Below are 14,876 nucleotides of genomic sequence, written 5' to 3' on the forward strand. Positions count from 1 at the left end.
GAAGTTGAGTCCTCGTTATGTGGGTCTCTATGAAATCTTGCAAAGAGTTGGTAAAGTTTCTTATGATTTGAAGCTTCCTAGTGAAATTGCTCCGGTTCATCCGGTTTTCCATGTTTCCATGCTTAAGAAGTGTATCTGTGATCCCGAGTCTATTCTTCCTATTGAGGGTCTTGGTGTGAAAGATAACCTCTCTTATGAGGAAGTTCCGGTTCAATTCCTTGATAGGCAAGTAAGAAGTTAAGGAATAAAGAAGTGGTTTTCGTAAATGTGTTACGGAAGAATCACCTACTTGAGGGTGCAACATGGGAGTCGGAGGCCGACATGATGTCCTGTTACCCTCATCTATTTGATAACTAAGGTTAGTACTTCTTACTAATAATAAAAATAATGACTAAAATTAAAGTTGCTTTGATTTTTAGTGAAGTTTTGCAAAAATGTGCATTTTTAATATTGTTACGGTGAAACATGCCTAATTAACTTGAAAATTGTCAATTTTGTTCTTTGGCTTGTTTTGAGATATGTTGTGCATTTTGATATGGTGAGTCTTTATGAATGATATGTAACATGTTTATAAGTTGAACTTTGGCATAACTGACTCATAAATGCTATCTTGATCTCTTCTTGTTGTGAGAAGGATATTTCCTTATAATGTAATGATGAGCCTTAAGTGTGGTAATTGAAGTTTTGAATTACCTTGTTTAAGTGATATGGTTGATGTTTTTATGTGTTTTTTTTTTGGTTGGGCTTCTAGTCTTGAGTATGTTCCTTCCTTCTAAAGATTTTTAGTGTCATTCGGGGACGAATGTTCCTAAGGGGGGGGGGGGGATAATGTAACACTTTGAAAATTCAAGACGTGTTCTAGAGCCTAACATAAGTTCCTAAGGTTTAGACACTGTTTTAAGGTCCATTTTAATGAATGTAAGTCATTTAGGAAGTCTAGAAACCAAAACGTTAGGAGTCAGAAATTCATGAAAATTGGTGGAAGGGTGTATAACATGTGTTTTAGTGTATTTATGGTCAAAATGTTTGGGTACGACTCCCAAGGACCAACCAAAGGCTCTTGAGGAGGACCCTTTCATTTTTGAGGTCAAAGACTACCTAGGCAGTGTGCATCGACGAAGCAAGTCGACGGGGCGTCGATGCCATCCGTCGAACAACACTTATCCATTTTGTCTAATGGTCATATTGGACCATCTCTGAACTCATCAGCGAAGTGCAGAACGGAAGTATGCAGCGCTCATCCACTCACAGACAGACCGCCGATCGAGGTCTGATCTGTGAGGGGTCCAATTTTCTGCACGTTTTTAAGTGACTAAAATTAATTAAATAGGGGGTAAGTTAATTAGTTAGGGGTTTAGGGAGGTCTAATTAAGTTAATTAATGACCTATATAAAGACCCTAGCCTAAATTAGACTAGCCTAAGCTCATAATTCCCAAACCCCAAACTCTCTTCCTTCTCTCTTCTTTCTCTATCTAGTGAAGACTCCATTGAAGAACAATCTAGGGGAGGGTTCTAGGGATGCCAATACCAAGGGTTCTCCATCAATATTCATAAATTAACATGGTATGGAATCTAATTCACCTTTGATACCTCCTTCTTCAAAGGTTTCCATCAAATTGAGTTTCAAAAATTGAGTTTTCAAGTGGGTTTCATCCAATCTCAAAATTGATGTTATAAACATGTAATTGAACTAGTTATGGTATATATTAATGGTTTGGTCTAGTTTGTAGAAGATGACCCTTAACCCTTGGTTTTGATCCTGATATGAATTAGGTTGTATTGTTTCAATTGACTTGGTTATTGGTTGAATTAGGGTGATTTATAGTCTTTCATGCTAATTCTTGGATATATGATATTGGTTATGAAGTATGTTGTGAATTGACCTAAGTATATTGTATTAAACTATGATCTAATATTGAATTATGATGTAGTGATTCTTCTATCCTTGTTATCATGTTGTTTATTGAATTATGATGATGTATACCCAAATTGGGTTGGATTGAGGGTTTGTGGTAAGACCTTGATTGTAAGACCCCTAAAATGACTTAGGTAAACTAGATCCTAAGATTTTGTTAATGGTGGTATAAGGTCCTAAATAGGTCTATTATGTGTTAAGGAGACAGTGTCTAAGATTTTAGGTGCATTGGAAGTCAAACGTCAAAGGACGACTAGGACGTTCGATGACTAAGTCACCTATGTGCCTTATATGTGGTTTTATGTGTGATTCATGAGGTTATAAGGTCCTTAAATGATTTATTATAGCATATATAGATAGTGTGTCGAGTTTCGTGCAGTTTGGAGGTCAAACAACCAAGAACGTCCATGACGTTCGAAAGTGTTGCCTTGAAATGGCCTTGTGTGTCTAAGCATGTTTCGTCGCGTTTTACGTGCTTACTTTGGGTGAAATTCATGCGAGAGGTGCTAAAATCGTATACATTCATGTTTTGTTTGTAAATGTCTGGGCAAAACATCCCAAGGACCATCCAAGGGTCCTTGAGGAACGGTCCAAAGTTGGTGTCAAGGCTGCCCAAGACAGCCCAAACCATGGAGGCAGTCGACGCCCGGTGGGTCAAATGACGCCCCGTTGGTTGGGTCTCGTCATTTGGGACTTATTACTGGGGAAAGGAGGGACCAAAGTAAAAGTCTAAGTCCTAGACCACAGACCAAGAGTATGGTCCGTTGGTCAAGGGACAGTCCGTTGGTGGTCAGTCCGTCGATGGGTCTGCGTTATGCGCATGTTCACTGTAAGTTGAGGCTGAACTTGTAATTTCACCCCTTTTAAAAATAAGAGTATTGGAGGTTCCTTAATGGTCATTTGGATATATTAAGTGTGTATATAAGTCTTTAACAATTAGAAGATTTCATTCTTTAAAATCAAAACCCCAAAATCCCTTAGAAATTCCTTAAGACTCCATTAAAGTCCAAAGTCAAGGAAGAGCTTGGATTATTGAATTGAGTGGAGATTATTCATCAAAGTGAAGAAATAGATTCATCAAGGTATATATTTTGATCCTTTAAAATCACTTCATCAAGGATCCCAACTATAAATATGTTTTCTAAAGTTTTCAAGTTGAATTGTCCAATTTCATGATTCTACCATGGGTTCTTGCATCAATTGTTTTTAAACGTTTATTATGGATTAAATTGTTCTTTTATTGATTATTTTAACCTATACCTATGAACCCTAGTTTTTGACTATGTTATGGGTTACTTGATATTGATCTAATGTTGATGAATTATGGTGTAGATTTCTATGGGCTGTCTAATGATGTATAATTGTAATAAATTTATATCTAGGTTGTATTGGATTGATTAATATGTAGTAATTTGACCTAGTTTCATGAATATTGATATAATTATGTTGAATTGTTTGTTATGGCCATGGGTAAGGGCTTTGTGATATCGAATGTGATGATTTGACATTGGAATGAGGTGTTGAGGATGTTGTGGTGGTAATATGACCTATTTATTTTATTTTTTTGTAAATTATACTTCAATTATGTTGTGATTGGTATGGTCCACTTATGGTGGCGGTTTTATGTGCTTTACTTGCAATTAATGTGGCATTGTCGGTGTTACTTTATGTATTATGATGATCATGTCCTTGTGGGCAAACTACTTAAAGTAATGTGGCTATTTGTGTAGTTTATAATGTAAATCATGATAATATCTATCTACATTTGAATTCATACATATGTTTTTCTATCCATGTCATCTTAGGTGATCATGTTAGACTATGCCTTTGACCTTGTGTTGTATAGTCTTAGGGTTTAGACTTAGTTATTCCTAATTGAATATATGAGTCTATGTTGGTCACATTGATGATGGTATGATAGTGTATAGGATGACTTGAATATGATATGGTTATGTATATGTGTTTCTAGAATGGCATGTATTGTAAGTAAAAGTGAAGTATGTGGTGTCTTGTCTTGGTTGTCTTCTGTTCCTTGCTTGATGTATGTATGAAAGTGAATATGTGATGTCTTGAATTAGGATGCTTAAGTCTCTTAGTCTTGAATGTAAAAATGACATGTGACCTTAAATGAAGTTAAGAGGGTCTTTTATGTGAAACCTTGAACCTAGTGGTAAGGTTATGAATGTTGAGATTGTAAGCCGTAATGGTATCCTTCAAAGTAAAGGAGTGATAGACTTAAGGTTTATTGGATGGAACGACATCATATCAAACCTTATAAATGTCATCATGAGCTTCTTGTCGCCATTGTAAGGTAACCCTAGAAGACCTCTTTGGTAGGGTAAATGTAATTGGGTTATGAACTTGATATGGAACCCCTTTATGTGAACCTTAAGTGTGAATTACTCTATGAGAAAGACGGCTAGCATCGAGTGAGTATGGTAAGGGAAGTAGTTTTAGTCAAATATTGAGACTAGAATACAAAGCATGCCATTAATATTCCTTAACCATGTGCCTACATGGGATGTGTCTAAGTTCTACCATTGGCAAGTAGAACAACCTCATCGAAGTAGGATAGAACTACGAATTCCATGTCTTTCTATCATGGTATATGTCACTTATTGCCTATTCTCATCATACAGAATACCTATTAGAATTTGAGAAGTTCTATAAAGTTTAGGTAATGGTATGGGACTCTATCTAGACATTGCACACTAGGCTTCGAAGGTGTTATAGGAGTTCCTAGGTCTTGTCCAAGACCATTACTTGAATGTCCTTTATGTATTGAATGTATCCTAAATGAACTAATGAATATAATGACTTAAGTTACGAAATCATGTTAATTGAATAAGTACTTATCTAGAGTAGTTAAGGGTTGTCTAGTTAAGGTGTGAAGGGGGAATATGAATGGTCACTTTGTATCTTACCTAGATGAGTCTTTAGAATGACTCTAGTTAGGGAAGCTGTTGGTTATGTGGACATGATCTAAACTTAGGTAGTCTTAAGGATTATTTAGGTTGTCTTGAAGAGGTTAATCATGGACGTTATCTTCTTGATTTACTTAAGTAAGTCTTTTGATAGCCTTTGGTATGTGAGTGTCATATTATCTTATGTTGATATGTTTGATGTCTTGTAATTGTGTATGTGTCTCATTTTGAGTATTCTTTAGGGTAATTTAGGTATGCTTAAGGAGGTTGTATGGGCGGTCAATCTTTGTGTGTCTTAAGTGGGTCTTAGGATAACTTTTAGTGAGAAGAATACATGTTAAGAACTGTTAAGAAGGAAGGAGAAGTAATTCACTATAACAGTGAATTCCTTCACTGTACACTGAATAGGGCTTACTGTAATGTTGGCTTTAAATTGTGATTAATTGTTTAATTGTTATCTTAATGTTATTCTTATGATGATAAAATGATTTTTAAATGAAAAGATGCATGTTTCTAATAAATGTCCATTTTCATGATTTTCATGCATTATGCCATACTTAGTACATGTGGTTGCAGTAATCCATGCTTTTATCTATCTCTAAAGTTGTTTTTAGGTGAGGAGCATTTGGAAAGTTAAAACCTGGATCGTATCATCATTCAAGAGAAGTTGAAGAATCTCCTCATTTGATTCGAGGGCATAAATGTCTTTTATGTTTTCATTTGAAGTATTATAATAGACGAAGTATTTCTATATTTTGAAGTATGGTCCGTGTCCCAAGTATTCTCATGTCTAAAGTTTGATGAGATTGAGACTTAGTTTTTCCTATGACTTTATATGAAAAAGTTTTTAAAGACTATGACATGTTTTGTGAAAAGTTTTAATTCTGCACTACTTTTCATTATGGTTATGCGGTGAATGATATATAAGGGCCTGTACAAGACCTTCGAGAGGTTAAGTACGCCTGTTGCAATATGAGATTTCCCCTAACTTCTAGGGTGTGATTTTGGGATGTGACAAACTTGGTATAATATCCAAGTTATAAAAGTAGTATTAGGAATCAAGAAGTCTCATCAAGTCACGTCTAATAGAGTCTTGACCATCAGTGTGAGTCACAACACATCTATAGGCGAGAGGCTATAGGACGATAGAGTTTCCCTTATTTTTCTACTCCTATGTTGTGTCGTAGAGTCGAAGTTATGAGTACTCTTATCTTATGGTTTTCCTTGTGGTCTAGGATGATGAATACGAGGAGGACACCGACTAGGAGAGTTGAGGAGAGTGAGGTGCAAAAGGAGATTCCTCCTTAAGTTGAGGAAGTTGAGCAATTTCCTCAAGGTGTTCAAGATGATCAAGTCCCTATTGTGGGTGGAGGTGATGATGTCCCGAAATTGAGTAATAGGGATATTAGGGAGGCTGTGCTTGCTTTAGCCCGAGGTGTTACTACTCAAGTTATTTTGAATATGGTGCCTAGGGTGAATGTTGTGGAGAGAACTATGACATCTAGGTGGAGATCATCCCCAAGATTTCCTAGATGGAGTGTACAAGGTGTTGAGTGCTATGGGAGTTACATCTAGGGAGAAGGCAGAGTTGGCTTCGTATCAATTGAGGGATGTTTCTCAAATATGGTATACTCATAGAAGGATAATAGGCCGGAGGATTCGGGTCCTATTGAGTGGAAAGAATTAAAGGAAGCTTTCCTTTGTAAGTACTTTCCCCGTGAGAGGAGGGAAGTTAAGGTAGAGGAGTTTATCAATCTCAAGCAAGACAATATGATTGTTGAGGAATACTTTTTGAAGTTCTCTATGCTGTCCAAATATGCTCCCTCCGTTGTGTCAAATCCAAGGGATGAAATGAGTCGCTTTGTGACCGGGGTCGCCGACTTAGTAAGGGAAGAATGCCGTACGGCGATGCTACATGATGATATGACCATAGCTAGACTCATGGTGTATGTACAATAAATTGAAGAGTCTAAATTTAGGAGGATGGCTAGAAACTTGAAAAGTGGTGGTTCTAGTGATCAAGGGCAACCTAGGTTCAAAAGGAGGGATCAAACCCAAGATGGACCTATGTCTAAGGTGAAATTGGAGAAAGGAGGTGGTTTTCAAAAATGTTAAACTTACATGTGTCACTTGTTGCATGAAACATTATGATGAGTGTCTATTGGGTACCGGGAGTTGCTGTGGTTATGGTAAGGGAGGACACAAGGCGAGGGATTGTCCTACCATTGCTTCTAGAGGAAGAGAGAGTAAGCAAGTTGCTCCTAGTGCTCCAAAGGATGATGCCCCAACAAAGAGGCGTTTCTATGTGATATACCGTGGTTTCACGGTATTATTAATACTTTTTCCTTAAGTTTACTGTGTCCAACAGCCTTTTTGTGCTAATTTTTATATAAGTTTCTCCTTATTTGTAGGAAATCTGTCCAAAGATGAATGCGGAGGTTTTTGAGCAAAGAAATGCAGAGGAGACCACCTACGGAGCTTTTGACGGTCCGTCATGCTTGTGACGGTCCGTAGGTGGCAGCGTAGTGCAGTTGCTGAAGGAAGATGGGGAAGTCTGACCAAGTGTGGGGTTACGGAAAGCGTGACGGACCGTCATAGCCATGACGGTCCGTCCTGCAGGTTGGTCGTGAAGATCAGAGAAGTAGTCCCAGTACCCATATTCCAAGAGTTCAAGTGTTTTGGAACGGAGACCCTCGACGGACCGTTGTGCCTCTAACGATCCTTCATACCTGCCGTCAAGGGTAATGAAGAGAGCACCAGAAGAAATTACACAAGTATGGGACGATGGAATCCATGACGGCCCGTTGTGACCACGATGATCCGTCGTGAGGTCCGTCGACCCAGCCGCTTTTTGACAGATTTCCAGCAAATAGAGTCCTTGTTTAATTAAGTTTTTATTTTCTATAAATAGTTCGAAAAACCTCGTTTTTGAGGTTAGACTCTGGATTATTTGGTTAGACTCTGGATTATTTGGTTAGGCCCTTGATTATTTTTTAGACCTTTTGTGAGATTCTTGTAATTGATTGTTGGTTATTTTTGTTGATTAATCAAGCGAACTTTCGGATTTTACTGTTTCTCATTGAAGTAAATACATGAATTCCTATACCATATATTTGAATATTGTGATTATGACTATGGGTAACTAAACTCCATAACTAGGGTTGTGGGAACCATAGGCGAATAATGAGGTAAAACCTAACTAAAATAAATATTCTAGAATAGTGTCTTGCATGTATTGATAATTCTTTCACTTAGAAGTCTTTTTAACAGATTGCCAACGTTAGAACTCGCCTTAATGCTACTTGCCGGACCAAGGAGGTAGATAATAGGAAAAGAATTATCAACATAGATTTAGTGTATACTATCTAATAGGCTAGTATTGATTGGTACGAGGTAATAACTTAGTCAAATATCGAATACGATGCTTAATATGAGGTAAAGATAAGGGTTAGGATAGCAACACACGTAGCCGGACCAAGGTGCGGAGTGAAATTTTCTAGATGCCGGACCAAGGATTTAGAAATACATAACTTATCACTTTGCATGCAAGATACTAGGAAAGAATTGTTATAGTTAGACTTATCAAGTTATGAACCTGTGGGGAGCACGTAAACCCTAGTTACTTTCATTAATTGATTAAACTCCAACATTTGAAGCTGTTAAGTGTCTCTTTCAATTTCGCTAGTTATTTTAATATATTTAGATATAGAAAACCCCCCTTTTATCATTTTTGCTTTCCAAGGAAGTAATTGACTGAACAATAGTAATAATAGATTGAAGTTAAGTCTAAACTATTTTCCTCGTGGGAATGATCCCAACCTCACTAGTTGGGTTATTTACTTGACAGGACCGCTTTACTTCTTATTTGAGAAGTAAGTTTGAGCGTACCAATTTTTGACGCCGTTGCCAGGAAAAGTAGCTTTTAGATTAACTTAAACTTATTACTATAGTTTAGTTGATATTTTCTTGATTTTACTTTGTTTTATTGTTTTTGATTCGTCCAGAACCACCCTCCTTGTATACCAAATACACAGAGAGGAAGAGAACCCTTGTTTCCCTACGATCACGAATTATAGCGTACACTACGCAACATGAATCGAAACTTGGGAATTAGTGATAATGATCCAAACCAGAACATCCGAGATCCGGTTGATGTTCATGGTCAGTTGTTACCCGATGCCCCGGGTGAACACAAACAGAGGGGACAAAATCCCGCTCCACGGCCCCAAGCATACTACAGAGGCTATGATAACATAGCAGACTCCGATGGGCCACTTGTCTTGCCTCCTCTACCACCAAGCCACATCTTTGTGGTAACTAGTAGCCTGATGCAAATGCTCACTGCCAGAGGTTTGTTTTCAGGGCTACCTTCTGAGGATCCACATGCCCATATAACTAAGGTAAGGGCAGTGTGTAAAAGCTGTGTAGGGAGGCCTGACTTGGACTTGGATGTAATAGGGCTCAGAGTGTTTCTTCTCTCACTGACGGGAGAGGCTGCTATATGGTTCACTGAGCTCCCGTACAACTCAATTTTCACTTGGAACCAACTAAGGGATGTTTTGTTAGCACGCTACTATCCGGTCTCCAAGAAACTAAACCACAAAGACAGAGTGAACAACTTTGTGGCACTACCAGGAGAGTCAGTTAGTAGTTCTTGGGATAGATTCACCTCGTTCTTGAGAAGTGTCCCAAATCACCGTATAGATGATGAGTCACTGAAGGAATACTTCTATCGAGGACAGGATGATAATAATAAAGCGGTGTTGGACACTATAGCAGGTGGATCTTATGGGGAGTGTCCTTATGCTGAGATTGCTGAAAAATTAGTGAAAATCTCTCGGAATAATAAAGCTTGGAGTACTAGGAAGTCAAATACAGGGATAAATACCTTCGCAGTGCAGTCCACTCACAACCCAGCCACAGATGAGAGTCGTGAAGAAATGGCTCAGATGAGAACTGAGCTTGGGTTGGTACTAAAACATATCACTGGGGGTGCAGAAAAGATTAATGCAGTTAACTACTTGCCTAAACCACCACCACCTAATGATGAATGCTATTATGCGGAGGACTCCTATGCAGTAAATGAGCAAACGGGGGGTTTCCGACCGAGGCCAAGGCTCAAATCAGGATAATTGGCGCCAAGGTCAAGGGAACCAAGGTCGGATCTATGGTAACTATAACCGTGAGGGTCATTATGTCCGAGATGGAAACTACAACCGCGACAACAACTTCAACAGGGGTAAATATGGTAACAGAAATGATAGGAATGTGCCCTATGTCCCTTCTCAAAATCATGAAGTTACTCCTAGGGATGGTGGAGTATGGCGCGAGTTGAGGATATGTTGCACAAAATAATGAGGAGGTTCGATGCTAGTTATGAGCACATTAAAGAGTTAAGGTGTAATTTAGCAGGTATTGGGCAAAAAGTCGATACACATGCAATATTGATTAAGCAGATCGAGTTGCAAATGGCCCAATTATCTGCGACAGTGAACACACGGCAATCGGGCACTCTTCCTAGCAACACTGTCCAAAATCCGAAAAATGATGCGCACTGTATGGCAATCACTACTCGGGGTGGTAAGCAAACCATTGACCCACCTATGCCTTCTAATGAGAAAAAGGTGAGAAAGGATGATGATAAGGTGGTAAAGGGTAGTGGTGAAACAGAAGAGAGCACTGGAAAAGATGCAGAAGTCCCTATAAAGGTAATTCCCATGCCTAGACCACCACCACCCTTCCCTCAGACATTAGTGAAAAAGACCGAGGATGGTAAATATCGGCGTTTTATAACAATGCTAAAGCAACTTTCTATCAATGTCCCTCTGATAGACGCTCTAGAACAAATGCCCGATTATGCCAAGTTTATGAAAGATCTGGTTACAAAGAAAAGATCGGTCACTTTCGAGGACGATAGTAGAATGCAGCATTGTAGTGCTATTGCTACAAGATCTCTCGTACAAAAGAAAGAAGATCCGGGTGCGTTCACTATTCCTTGTACAGTCGGGTCATTACATTTTGCGAAAGCATTATGTTATCTGGGGGCAAGAAAAAAATCTCATGCCCCTCTCGATTTACAAGAAGTTGGGTTTGGGTGACCCAAAACCCACTGCGATGCGGCTACTGATGGCTGATCGAACAGTGAAAAGGCCTATAGGGATACTCCATGATGTGTTAGTAAAAGTGGAGCCATTCATATTTCAGGCAGATTTTGTTATTCTTGATTGTGAAGTCGATTTTGAAGTGCCTATTATTCTTGGGTGTCCATTCCTTGCTACAGGTAGAGCCTTAGTTGATATGGAAAAGGGGCAGATGAAATTTTGGTTGAACAATGAAGAAGCGACCTTCAACATTTGTAGGACCATGAGGCAGAGTGGTGATCTCCAATCGGTATCCGCCATATCCCACAAAGAAAAGATGAAGAAGGAGAATGAACAAAAAAGTGCAAAACAAGAGTTTATGGTTGGGGATTTGGTGCTTTTAGACAGTTCTGGATTGCCTTGTCTTCCGGGAAAGCTCAAGTCCAAACGGACTGGCCCTTACTTGATTACCCAAGTATCCCCTCATGGAGCAGTTGAGTTAAAAACCAAGGAGGGAGTGTGGTTTAATGTGAATAGAGAACGAATAAAACTCTATTTTGGGCATACTGCATCGGTGAATGAAGTGATAGAGGCATACCATCTTGATGAAGGCTGAGTAAGCAAGTGTCCTCAGTCGTGCCGCGACGTTAAATCAGGCGCTTGTTGGGAGGCAACCCAATACTTATAGTTTTTTTTTCTTTCTAGTAATGGTAGTATTTTCTACTAATGGGTTTTAAAGTTGCAGGCACATCACCAGGAAATTCTGTAGGAAATTAATCTGCAGCAGTCACTGACGGATACAGTGACGGACCGTTGCTCCTGAGACGGACCATCGCATGAATCCGTCGTGCCAGGTACGTCTTTCTGTTATTTTTATACTAGGGCACACGCGACGGAACCAACGACGAACCGTCACAACCGAGACGGACCATCTTCGTGGAATCGTCGCGTCTTTAATGAAGCGTACCCGACCCGACCCGACCCGACTGGGTTTTTAAAAAAATTCATCATTTAAAACCCCCAACCCCCTTCATTTCACCCCATTCTTTCACTCTTTCTCCCATTTCCCTCCCTTTTCAACTATCAAAGCTCTCTTACAACCGATCATTTTCCCCAAATTATCCAAATTCCTCAAAATTCATCATCTACTAGTCGGAGCTGTTGCTGTGAGTGTCTACTTGATCACCAAGTACCTTTCCCTCTTGTTTTTCTCAAATTCTCAGGTATGTGTCTCTAATTTCTACTCATTTAAATTGCATTTTTGTTTATCAATTAGTAGTAGCCTAGTTCTTCTTGATATGTTCATTCTCTATCAAATTTTGTCTGACCTAGGTTAAAAAAATCCTCGAAATTGACGTGTTCAAAACCCTAGAAATAGGTGCTTTAGCACTGCTAGTTTACTTGGTATTTGGGTTAGACAAATGTAGGTAAAAAAACTACCAATTCGATTTGGGTCATAGGGGATGAATGGGGCATCTCCAGTTCTGTCACTGAGTTACAGAACGAGACCCCGATGACGGACCGTCGTACCAACGAGGGACCGTCATTGGGTCCATTCCAACCGCCCTAACACCCCACTGTCCAATTTTCTCCAAGTGTCCACCAACGGCCACATGCTCTCACTTTTTCCAAGTGTCCTCCAACGGACACATGTGACGGACCGTCATCCCTACGACGGTCCGTCCTGCACAACCGTTCTGGTTGTCAGAGACCCTGTTCCTAAGGGTCTCTCTCTATTTTTCTAAGTGTCCTCAACTAGACAAGTACGACGGACCATCATACCCACAACGGTCCGTCTTGCATGACCGTTATGATGGTCAGAGACCCCTCTCCTAAGGGTCTCCATATTTTTTTTCAAGTGTCCTCTGACGGACACCTATGGTGGACCATTGTACCTGTGACGGTCCGTCCTGCACATACCGTCATACTTGTCAGAGACTCTCCTTTAGGGTTCTCCATATAAACATAGTCCAAGTAAGACACGACGGACCCCATGACGGTCCGTCGTACTCACGACGAGCCGTCACCTGGTCCGTTGTGTTTCACTGTTACTATAGCAATGTCATTTTATTTTAATTTTTTTTATTTATTTTGTGTGGTTTTGCTTGTCTTGTTTGCTCCTTCTAGTACTAATATTGATCCTTTACAGGTACTATCTACTATGGCACCAAAATAAGATCGAGTCTATGCACGCGGGCGATCGAAGTCTGCCGCCCCGTCTGCCCGCCTAGTCATTGGCTCTTATGATGAGTGTGACCCCTAGTACGTGCCTCCAGGCACTTCCACCCCATCCCGTGCTGCACGTGCTGCCAGAGCCACACCCAAAAAGGTGGCGTCCGGCGTAGTCACTGCCTCCCAGTCTGATGAGGAGCGCACACTGACAGGCACACCTTCTGGTTCAGCCACTAATGAAGAAGGAGCGTCTGTCTCTTAAGGTGTTTCGTGGTCGGAGGAAGTTTCTGGATCTGCTGAGGTTCCCGCACTCACCACCGCTGCAGCGTCGGCCTTGTCTAATGAGGCTGACAGTTCGGAATCCACACCCGGTTCACCAGCTTGTGCTCTCACCCCGGTTACTGACCAGCCCGACTGGTGGTGTGTCGACGGGCAGTTTCAAGTCTATTCCGATGCAAAGTTCCTGAATGACAAAGGAGTTATGACTCAGACACTAACATTGGAGCGGCGGGTCCTTACGGGAAGTCTCCCGACTATGCTTGAGATCCACAATCTCTTCATCAGACATCGACTGGAGTGGATAGCACGTCCATTGGGATGTTATAGTGAAGAGCTGGTCCGAGAGTTCTATGCATCCTACGTAGCGACTATCCGATCACAGATTGATAGGTGGGATGCCCCCGCCAAACAGGCCCCACTGGAGCAGGTCCGAGTACGTGGCGTTCAGGTTGATATCTCCCTGCCTGCCATCCGCTGGTTTCTATACGGTGAGGATGTTGATGCTAATCGAACCCCTCTCACTGCCGAGTTTGACTACCGATGGCAGATTGTTAAAGATGGCCAATTCCTACATGAGCCATCGCTGAGAGAGACCACCAAGAGGTGGATGGCCCTGCACTTGTCTGTTGATGGAGAGGGTGCCGATTGGGTGACCGAGCCGAAGTGGGCCATCAAGAAGGCCAACCTGACTTTCACAGCGAATTTTTTGTGGTTGATTGTCCGCCACTGCCTTTCCCCACAGCCGCTGATAATATCGTCACATGGGGTCGAGCAGTACTGATGGCGGCAATGATAGCCGGGTTTGAGGTGGATTTTGCGTGGCTTCTATAGGCGGTCATGCACGAGAGGGCTTTTAAGGTCACAACTACTTACCCTTTCCCGTGCATGATATTTTCTCTATGCAGGTCCGCAGGTGTGCCTATATGGCACGTTGATCAGCTCGAGACCCCTCTGGGCACTGATGATATCGGCCTCATCAGGGATGAGGCCAATGAGTTGGCTCCACGCAGAGGGTCCCGTCCAGAGTTGCCTCCACTTGTTGACAATCTGGCTGATACGGTAGCACAAGCCGGCACAGCTACGCAGGCGCTTCCACAGACACTACCCCGGTCGAGTCTATCCAGGGTAGTAGCACTGCTCCAAGCTCCTCACGCTCAGCCCCTTTACCCGCTCTGGTCCCGCTTGCTAGGGTCCAGAAATTAGAGGCGCAAATGGCTACACTTCTGCATCATATCCAGCCTTGGATGCAGAGGTCTATTGCCGAGGCAGAAGAGCGCTTGGAGCGGAGAATGTTCCAACACACAGAGCGGAAGATCGCTGAGGTTCATCAGCGCTTGGACGCTTTTGGGTTGCGGGTGCTAGCCCGTCCAACCCCTTTGGTGGATGTGTCGACCCTTCAGGCTGCGGGCGACAGTCTTCGCGCAGATATTGATATGATCTTAGAGGCTAGGGTGCCTGAGTCTGAGGCCCCTTCTGCAGAGCCTGCTGAAGACACAGTGATGGCG

The sequence above is a fragment of the Solanum pennellii genome, chromosome 4 (assembly GCF_001406875.1).
Source record: "Solanum pennellii chromosome 4, SPENNV200".
Lineage (NCBI taxonomy): Eukaryota > Viridiplantae > Streptophyta > Magnoliopsida > Solanales > Solanaceae > Solanum > Solanum pennellii.